Below are 10,345 nucleotides of genomic sequence, written 5' to 3' on the forward strand. Positions count from 1 at the left end.
GTTGGAAGGGACCTTAAAGATCATCTAGTTCCAATCCCCCTGCCCTGGGCAGGGACATCTCCTACTAGACCAGGCTGCTCAAAGCCCCATCCAGCCTGGCCTTGAACACTGCCGGGATGAGATATCCACAATCTCGCTGGGCAACCTGTTCCAGGGTCTCATCACTCTCACAGTAAAGAGTTTCTTCCTTATATCTGATCTAAATTCCCCTCTTTCAGTTTAAAGCTGTTAACTCTTGTCCTATCACTACACTCCCTAATAAAGAGTCCCTCCCCATCTTTCCTGTAGGCCCCTTTAAGTACTGGGAGGTTGTTATAAATAAATTGCTCCTCTACGTGGAAATCTTTAGTAAAAGGTGAAAGATTTATATTGTCTGGAGAGAAGCCAGAGTTCACTCATGCCATCACTTCTGGATTGCTCTTTCTGAGAAAATTGCAGCTTCTGATCCTTTAGACTGAAGTGTTAAAAGCACAGATTCTGATACAAACAGTAATAGGAAAGACCATGTCAATCTTATGTAGTATATTTGTATAAGGATCATGAAGAGTAGGAGCTTCACTGTGTCATCTAGCCAGAAGGCACCAGGTAGTGGACCTACACAATGTGTTTCAGTTCACCATCTTTCCTATAGGCTCTCATTTGATCCACATAAGTTGGTCTTTCCCGTTTCTCCTTCCTTTCTCCGCGTTTTCTTTGGAGTCTTATTTTCCAATGCAAACAAAAGTTCAAAGTAAAATCCAGGCAAAACTGTTGAATTAGCTTTGTGGTCAGCCACAGGAAACCCTGCCAAGCTCGCCTCGGATGCTGGACCTCTCTGGGAAGACCCACCTGGTTCTTGCAGGTCATTGGTGAGCCTTCAGGAATTTTGCCATGGGATATCTGTCTGCCAAAAAGGACAGCAGGAGGAGAAAGGACATAAAAAATCCTTCAATATGTAGAATATTAAAATGGAAAAAGACATAAACTGTTTCCTCTCCTTGACCATGTGTGGCCATTAGCTTAATTGCATTAAAAATTATGAAAATATCTAGCTATTAGTGCAGGAAAAGCCTGGAATAAACTACTGAGGGAACTGGTGGAATCTTTCCTTGGGGAATTACTATGGAACAGAAATATCTCTCAGAGGTGATTCAGTTACATTTATGCTACCTCACTGCAAAGCTATAAACTGGACACTAGGAGGTCCCTCTCTGATCTGCCTTGCCTTGGAATATGAATTGGCGCTCAAGACACTGCATCACCAGGCCATAGCTCCCAACCACATTGTATGTGGTTGTAATTCGTTCAACAATACCAGAAAAGCATTTCAGCTCATATTTTTAAAGAGATAGGCTTCAGAAATCTGTCAGTGAAATAAAGGCTGAAAGAGAGCATTCCATCTGGGCTAACCTTTTTTCCCGTATGTCAGTCTCTGTGAAATGTTTTATGTATGTATTCTTTGGAAATCATCTAGCAGAAACAGCTGTGTGTGCTGCCCACCTGCTAAAGCCTACAATCTAGTGTTATTTCAATTAGATTTGATTGCAGGAAAAGTTTATGAAACAGCTATCAATGATTTCGTGCCATCTGGCTTCCGCTTTTCTCCTGTTGAGAGAAACCCTATGTTTACATTGATTGGCCTTCTATATATACAAGCATGATTGAGTTTTATTATTCTTTTTATTTGTCTGATAGCAGTGTGCTTGGTGCTGTACAAACTTACAATGGAAGAGAAGCTGTCAAAGATTTCAAGACGTGAAGTTCAGCTCAGACACACAGGAGGCTTCGACTGAGAATAAAGCAAAAGGGAAATTGTATTTTAAAAATCCTGATTTATTAATTAAGATATAAGGTTTCCATTGAGTGTAAAACGTACTTGATCTTATTTTTAGCTATGTAAAAACTAAATCCTCGAGCAAGACAGTACACTGATTCCCTTCTAGAGTCAGCAGAACGAGACAAAAACTTTATGAGGAGGAGTGGGTTCAGCCAAAGTCACGTCTCAGATGGGGTCGATTGCCTCTGGGGACACTTCCTTTCCTCTGTTCATCATCATGGGAGCTTGGACACCCAGCCTAGGTTGGGCTTACCTTCTCAACTGCTAAAATCAGAGGGGATGAGTCGTCTGTTGACTACTGGCCTCCTTGGCAACTTCTAAAGCCCCCAAATTATAGAAATATTCCCTTTGGTTAAGAAATGCTCTCCCATGACCTATTTTTGCTTTAGTAACATTTAGAAGTTTGGTCTCCTCTCAGGTGGAATATGAACACGAGTCTTTTAAAATGCTAACCTTATTTTTCCTTGTCCTCCCAAATTCTTGATGTTTCTGTTGTCTGTGAGGATTTGGCATGTAAAAGTCAATCTGAAACTGGCTGTCTCATTGGCAGAACAAATTTGTCTTCTTGCTTTGACCTGAATTCAGTTGTGGCAGGCTTTAACCCTGATTTAGTTGAACTTGGCATTTCAAAAGAAAACTGAAAGGCTTATCCTTGTTTGGATGAACCAGCTCTAGGAAAAGACGGTTCAAACTCACACACCTATCTTGTGTGTTTGTCCCTCCTGAGATGGACCGAATTTAAGTGCATGAGTTGACTTTGGAATTAACACCATCTGCTCACACTGTGCTTGCTTAAGGTTTGCTTGTGCCACTTGCTTTTTCCTTCCCAGAAGGATGATGACATGCTGTGTGGGGCTTGCCGGCGATCTGGGCATATGTCAAGTTGTCAAACTCAGCAGTCTGAAGGCACCCCTACACTTTGGAAATACTATAACCTTTTGAAACTCTATAAAAAAAGAGAGGCTATTCTTCCACTAGAGGATCCAGAACTCTTCTAAATTTACATTTCTGGGTTTATTCCATAGTGGTGCACCTGCATGGAATATTAGGTACCAACTGAAATTAGATTAAAAGAAACAGGATGCAACTGAAAACACTCTGGTGAACATGTCTCCCTTTAATTTCTATAGTGCCCACTACAATGAGGATTTTCTCCCTGACTTTCATCGCTTTGTGCAACAGCAGCATAGATGTCACAGCACTGTATTTAAACCAGCATGCAGGCATATGATGACACTTCAGTGGAAATTAGCTGTTTAAACACCTTGCAGACCTGGCCCCAAGTACTTGCAAGCTGCGATCCACTCTATCTTGTGTGCCCTCCTGTCTTTTAAGAACCTCAGTTTTCTGCATGCTTTCCTTGCTTTCACTATGGCACCAAGTTTTCAAATGTTTTACTCAGAAAAGAAAAAACATATAGACCAGACGGAGTGGAAAACAAGGTACTGTTACCACATTTTTAAACCAAATATTTGAAGAAAATGAACGATTCTCTTCAAATCCAATGAAAGTGCGGGAAAAGGCAAACATATTTGATTTTGCATATTTCCTTATGAATTATTTACTACTTTACTAAAACAACTTATGCTAATAATATTGTAATAGGCAGTGAGGCTCTGACTCATGTTCGGCTGAAGAGGTATGTGAGGAGAACACAGAAAACTTTGCTGTAGCCTCCCATAATTCTCTGGAATACAAATGATATAATTAGCCCAGTACTGCTGAATATATGTGAATGTAGACAGATATAAAGCACAGCTTCTGCATACTTACAAGCGAATGTTTAAAGAGTAGCTAAATACTGACTTCACCATTATTCACCTATATTTTTATTATTAATGGGCATGACCAGAGCACCTAGTGGCTAGACTACACTGTAATCAGTGCCACCAGTAAAAAGACCATGTCTGCAAACAACTTTAAATGTAAAAGCAGTGAGCCCTACTCTGGAAGACTCAAGATCTGCATGGATCCAGCTTTGTTTCTTTTAAACACATAAGGAACTGAGGCATGGGTACATGCACACTAACACCATGGACAGATGGAGGCATTTACAACTTCATTCTTTATGGGAGTAGCACTCTGCCTTACTGCAATCAACTGCAAAATTTTTTTGTCTGCATATACAAGAACATTGAGGCACCTAAATCTGAGAAATTTCAAACCAGGGAATCAGGAAAATGAAGGACTTTGGGTATCTGAACCTCAGTGATTTATTCAAAGCTACTTCATGAGGTTGTGGAAGAGCCAGGTCTTGACCCAGATTTTTTAAGTCCCAACTCAGAACTTTGCCCCAGGAAGAACCCTCCTGTAATCAACAGTGCACTTTGAAACTAATTGCTTAGTGTCTAATTATCACTAGATCAATTCCTTTAGGTTCAGAAATATATATAAAAAAATGCTATTTAGGTCTGAAACTGATAAGATTTACACATGTGCTTAATGCTAATCCTCTGGGCTCAGTGGGACAGATCACGTGTTTAAAGTAAGGAACATGGATAAGTCTTCACAGGAGTGGGGCTTAATTGTAAAAATTTAAAATCTCTATAATAACTGCCTGCTTTCCAGCTTGATGAATGCGACCTACTGGAAAACAGGAAGACATCCCCCCTAACACAGAAAACAACAACCCTGACGACAAGCTAATACAAAGAGTCTGAAAGAACTGGGTTATCACCATGAAAAGAAAATCAGCAATACAATTGGCAATTTAAGGAACAGAGACTGTCATTAAATAAATACATGTGCAAACCAGAGGCTAGTATTATTGCCAAAAATAGAACTGCAGAATATGGAAGTGATTAAGCCATTTCATTTGAAAACCTTTTCATAGTTTGGGTGCATCTGATCTTAGAAGTGCAGTGTGAATAAGCAGTATTTGTCATGTATTTATATGCCATATATATATATATATGTATAATCTGTTTCTGCATGCAGAATAAACTCTAAGTGTAAGGTATTGGATAAGAATCAGTGAAGTTAATCTCAGGCCATTATCTACAAAGAAAACAAGGCAAAACTTTTGTTACAAAACCTCAAACCATTATGGTTTCGTTAGAGACTAAAGAATCATCTCAGATTTGTCAAGAGATGAAAAATGGTTCGTGATGTCTTGAATAAATGAAAGTTTATTTATAATTCTCCATTTAACTCATACAGATCTTTATTTTTCTGCATCGTTTCAGAGCTATATGAAATAACATTTTGTGGCTTGACACTTTCATCTGTGTTTCACCACAGGAGGTTTTTTTAACTCTGGGTAGACCTTCAGCTGGTGTAAATTTTATTCCAGCTCAGCATCTGGACCTTATTTTCACTGGTGTGATATTAGCTGAATGAATAACAAAACTGTGAAGAAATATGTTCATAAAATGAACATGGTATTCAAAATATATTACTGGAGAGGAATTGTTTCAAAACAGATGCTGGATTATGCATACAGGATAGGATTTGCATTGTCCTATTGAATCTTTTCCCTATCTTGTTAGATTAGACATACAAAAATTTAAGGGAATGGGGACAAACGGAAGAACTTGAGGAGCGCAAAGCATCTGGATGTAAGCTGAGAGTAAAATTTACATGCATCATGGCATATCTGACCTCCAGAATATCACTTGTTTCTAACCAAATACATTGTGTGGCTAAAAAACTCTTAACTGCTGCTGTGCTTTTGTTTGCCTCCTGGAATTAACTATGCATAGAAAAACAGGATAGGATAGGATAGGATAGGATAGGATAGGATAGGATAGGATAGGATAGGATAGGATAGGATACGATAAGCGGAAATTAAAATAGAATATTTAAATTGGAAGGGGCCTACAATGAGTTTCTAAGTGGTGACGACTGGGTGCAGGAGGGGACGTGCCTGGGGCTGCAGGACACACCTCCCTCCTGTGTGTCCCCGAGCTGTGCCTCCAGCTCTCAAGCTCATGCTCTGCATTGGCTTGTGCCAAAGCCTCTCACCCGCGCAGCAAGGAGAGCTTCCAGAGCCCAAATCCGCACCTCTGCCCCCAGCCCCGAGGGCGGCACCGTGCCCTGCCCTGAGGGGCTCAGCTCTCGCTCAGGGTTAGAGCAGCCTCACATGTATAGAATCCAGCACTTCAACCTGTTGCATAGCGTCCCATCAATCATTGCCCAATGCTCCAGTCTATCTAGAACCCTCTGCAAGGCACCTTGTTCCTCAAGAGAGTCAACAGCACCTCCGTGTTTGGTATCATCAGAAGGGGTGGGACTCAGTCCACCAAGCCTCAGCACCCTCAGAGTCAGGACGGGCTCTCTCGTGTTCAGATCGAATTTCATGGTTTTTTCCTTTCAGCCCATTGGTTCTTGTCCCGTCAGTGGTCACGACTGAGAAAGGTCTGGCTCCCTTGCCCTCGTTCCCTGCCAGCCGGCATCCATGCACCGAGACATATTCCTTTGAAAATGGAAGCAGAGCAGAACAATGGAAAAGAAAGGAAAAGGGGGTGAAGGGAAGCACTCTGTTTGGTACTACGTACTTACCTCAAAATGCCGCCCCACTGCTTCTGCATCTGAGCAGGCTGCAATCGCGTAAAGGTCCCAGAGGAGATGAACTCTTTCCAACGCGATGGGTGGTCCCGTCCTGTTACAGGTGGTAACAGGAGCCTCGGTTGCAATGGCACCTTCAGCTGGACCAGCAGAGATTCCCCAGGCTGTGGTTAAGCTGAGCTCCTCTTGAGCGGTGTCATCTCCGTGCCTGCTTTGCTCAGATCTGCGGCACAGATTCCCAAGGTGGTCTCTGGGATGAGCAGATTCTCTGTCCTGGTGTCCAAAAGTGTCGCCTGGGCCCCAGCAGTGGGAGAGGAAAGTAGGTCCTCAGGGTCACAGGCATGGGTGGACAAGCCTGCGACCAGCAGGATATGGGAGCAGAGCTGCAGACGTCTGAGGTGGAAATTGTCCTGCTGGGTGTGCCTGGCTGTGGGTCTGCAAAGCAGCGTCTCGACAACAGCCCGGCTCTCTGGCCATGGTGTGCTGCTGCTAAAGCTGCCCTCTGCCTACTCAAGGCTCAGGCAGGCCCCTCAGCTGCCTCACTCCACGGCAAAAAGGATCTCCGTGCAGATGTTCATCTGGGGAGGGCCTGTCAGCTGGAACTTGCAGGAGAGGGAGGAGGGCAGCACCGTTAGCTGGCAGTGGTGCGACTCAGGCAAAAGCAGCCAGGCTGATCTCACCAACTGTTGGACCCAGCGGGTGACTTTATCCCAGTCTAAGTAGGATTGTGTACAGAGGGTGCGTAGGAAGGACGAGCTCTGATCCCTGGGCAGCTTCTCATCAGAGTGGTGGAGAAAGCAGAAGCTATCCCCCAGCAGCTCTCCGCTCGAGCAGATGCACTCCAGCACCACATGGACTCTGGAGGGCCTTGCTGGCAGCTGCCCCGTGGTGTCCAGCTCCACACTGAAAGAGTGCCCAGGGGGTGGCCGCAGGAACACGAAAGGGCGGTAGGTGATGCCGTTCTCCTGGACACTCCAGGCTTCATAGAGGCTGTCCGTCTCAATGGCCGGGTGCATCTCCGGCAAGAAATTCTTCTTGCAAAGCACTCGGCAGACACCAAGGAGGTCACTGACCAGCTCCTGCAGCACCTTGCATGTGTCAGGCAGGTCCTGTGTTGGTGATGGCATGGACCCAGCCAAAGACCTGACACCACTGGGTGCACCACTGAGGTCGTCGTGCTCCTCATCATCCTCCTCATCATCAGACTCCTCCTCATTGTCTTCCTCTTCATCCTCCTCCTCTTCATCGTCCTCCTCCTCGCTGCTGGAGCTGTCCTGCTCATGCCACCAGTCATAGAGAACCTTGATTTGCCAGATCCCCCAGCAGACCGCAGTGAGCACTGCCAGCTCTTCAATGGCTGAAAACAGCCACTGCTGGAACGCAGAAAGGAGCGTGACTTCCTCTGCGCTCCTGCTCTGCTCGATCTCCTGCAGCAGCCGAATCATCTCCTGACGCAGATATTCCTCACGCTGCCGCATCCGCTCAGCCGTGGCCACATCGATCTGCTGATAGATCTTTGGCCCATCCTGGAGGGCCAGCACAGCCAAAACGACGGCAATTACAGCCAACATGGTCTGCAGGGGATGGGAGAGAAGGGGGCTGAGCAGGGCTGGGTGGGAGGCAGCTCGGGGCTGGGGGAGCGGGGCAGGAGCCGCCTGGAGCTGGGGGCCGGCAGGAGAGGGGCTGAGGGAGGTGGGAGGGAGCAGGGGCAGGGCTTGTGAGCACCGGCCGGGTGGGAGCCACGGGCTGCCCCAGGAAAGCGTTGGGGCCCTGGTGTGGACAGGCCTGAAGGGGCCGCAGGCCCTGGCTGGAGACAGCGTGGGGCCCATCCTGCCCAAGCCGCCCTGATGGCCAGCCCCTGGCTGGGCTGTGCCCCGTCCAAGGGCAAGGGACACGCGAGCAGAGTCTCCCAAGGCCCCATCCCTGCTACCGAATGGCGTCCCATGGAGCCACGGGCACCCGGCCCACCCCCAAAGCCTCTCTGGGCACCTGCCACCACTGGGAGCCCCGAGCACCTCTGCCCCCAGCCCCGGGGGCAGCACCGTGCCCTGCCCTGAGGGGCTCAGCTCTCGCTTGGGGTTAGAAACCCCCTGGCCATCTGCCCTGTCCCCCATCCAGCCCAGCCTTCCCCCGTGTGCTGCACTCACCGATCGCCCAAGTCAAACAGCAGTGGGGCTGCCTGCACATGTCCCTGTGGACGGCTCCCATTGTGACATGTCCTCTGTGCTGTCATAGCTACCAGAGCAGCATCAGCCACCCGGCAAGCCCCAGCCTTCCTCCCCACCACCCTGCTCAGCGGGTCCTGGGCATCACACCAAGTACAATCCTGACCTTCAGGAGCTAGCTCCCAGGGGATCTCTTGACAAAGCGGGCAGACACCCCCCCAAAACTGTGACTGAAATGAAAATGGGGAGTGGACGTGGAGGTCCCTCATTTGGGCAGAGAGGTGACAAGTTTTCTGTGCCAGGTGGTCTGATTCCCAGGTTCTCTTGCAAAGGAGGATTACGAGCCCTTGGGCGGAGACAAAACTTCCCCCTGCTCAAGCACATCCACCTAGAGCAGGCTGCCCAGGACTGCATCCAGAGGACTTTCAAAGGCTGGAGACTCCATAACTTCCCTGGGCAGCCTGTGAGTGTTTAGAGCAGCCTAGACTAGACTAGAATATTTTCACTTGGAAGGGGCCTACAACATTCATCTAGTCCAACTGCCTGACCACTTCAGGGATGACCAAAACTTCAAGCACATTATTAAGTGTAGTAGGTGATGCTGTTCTCCTGGACACTCCAGTCTTCATAGGGGCTGACTATCCCATTGACTCGGTGCATCTGCAGCAAGAAATTCCTCTTGCAAAGCACTCAGCGGACCCCAAGGATGTCACTCACCAGCTCCTTCAGCAGCTTGCACGTGTCGGGCAGGGCCTCCTAGGTGCATAATGCGGCATTTTCTTCAGCACAAGCTGGAGAAGCAGTGCCAGTGCCTCCAGTTGACATGTGGTTCAACCACTAGAGGAGTTCAGCTCTTTATTAAAGTAAGACTGTCTTCTTGTCTTTGTGGTTTGGATTGTTGAGGGGTTTTTTACTGCACATATCTCGGTTGTGCGGTAATGACAGTGAAAGTTTGCTTAAACTTGAAAAACAAATTATAAATGAGCTGCAATACATTTGGCTAAGCAGATAACTTCACAATATGACGTACCTTGTCATAGGGTGATGACATCTGAAACGCTGGACCAAAGGAGCAATGGAGGTGAATGTCCCTGTCTTTCTAAGCAGGTAGTGCTTTTCTGCCATGACAATGTCATAACTGTAGGTGTCTCTGGGAGGCCTGTTTGACAATGTATGTTCACCCAGACTCTCTGCACGTCCCCACATGTATATGCACTGCATCACCAGGACCTCAGCCTCACACGGTGTTAGGATGAGACACATACTTGAGTTTGCACAGTCAGTATTGAGAGTAAGTGTAGGCATTATGCAGCCCAAATTGCTGTGAGCCAGAGGCAACAAAGGACTTGGGCACCTCGGAATATTAGACCTGTTTTATGGTTTGAGGAACCCAGAACAATTTATTGTCGCTTAGGCAATTATTCTATCACCATCACCCTGTGACCCATTCCCCCCCAGGAAGGGGAACTGGGAAAAACCAAGGAAACTCAGGGGCTGAAATATAAACAGATTTAATAGAATAAGACCAAATAATTAACATTAATAATACTAAAGAACCAATATTTATCCTGATAGCAATATAAAATATACAAGGATTATACTCAGCCAATTCTATCATCAGGAAGCTGCGCGCTCCTGGCAGTGTACAGCAAATGTCGGACACTGGGAGCACTACAGCTTCGAGAGGACGGGAAGGCCTCAAGGGTCCAGCACTGGGGCAAGGAGTTCTCAGGATCACAGCCATCAAGGAAGAGAGAAACTCCCCAGCAAACTTTCTAATTTATGTTGAATGTGATGGTCATGGTATGAAATAATCCTGTTGGCCAGCCTGGGTCAAGTGCCTTGGTCTTGTTCCTCA

The 10,345-nt window shown here is 46.6% G+C and overlaps 1 non-coding gene across 1 annotated transcript; it reads right to left on the reverse strand.

Moving 5' to 3' along the window:
- Nucleotides 1-319: 319 nt before the first annotated feature.
- Nucleotides 320-387, reverse strand: LOC128910743 (U5 spliceosomal RNA). The gene has a single exon (XR_008466849.1). It is a non-coding gene; the product is annotated as a U5 spliceosomal RNA (small nuclear RNA).
- Between the last annotated feature and the right edge of the window lie 9,958 nt (nucleotides 388-10,345).

The sequence above is a fragment of the Rissa tridactyla genome, chromosome 5, assembly GCF_028500815.1.
Source record: "Rissa tridactyla isolate bRisTri1 chromosome 5, bRisTri1.patW.cur.20221130, whole genome shotgun sequence".
NCBI classification, from domain to species: Eukaryota; Metazoa; Chordata; class Aves; order Charadriiformes; family Laridae; genus Rissa; species Rissa tridactyla.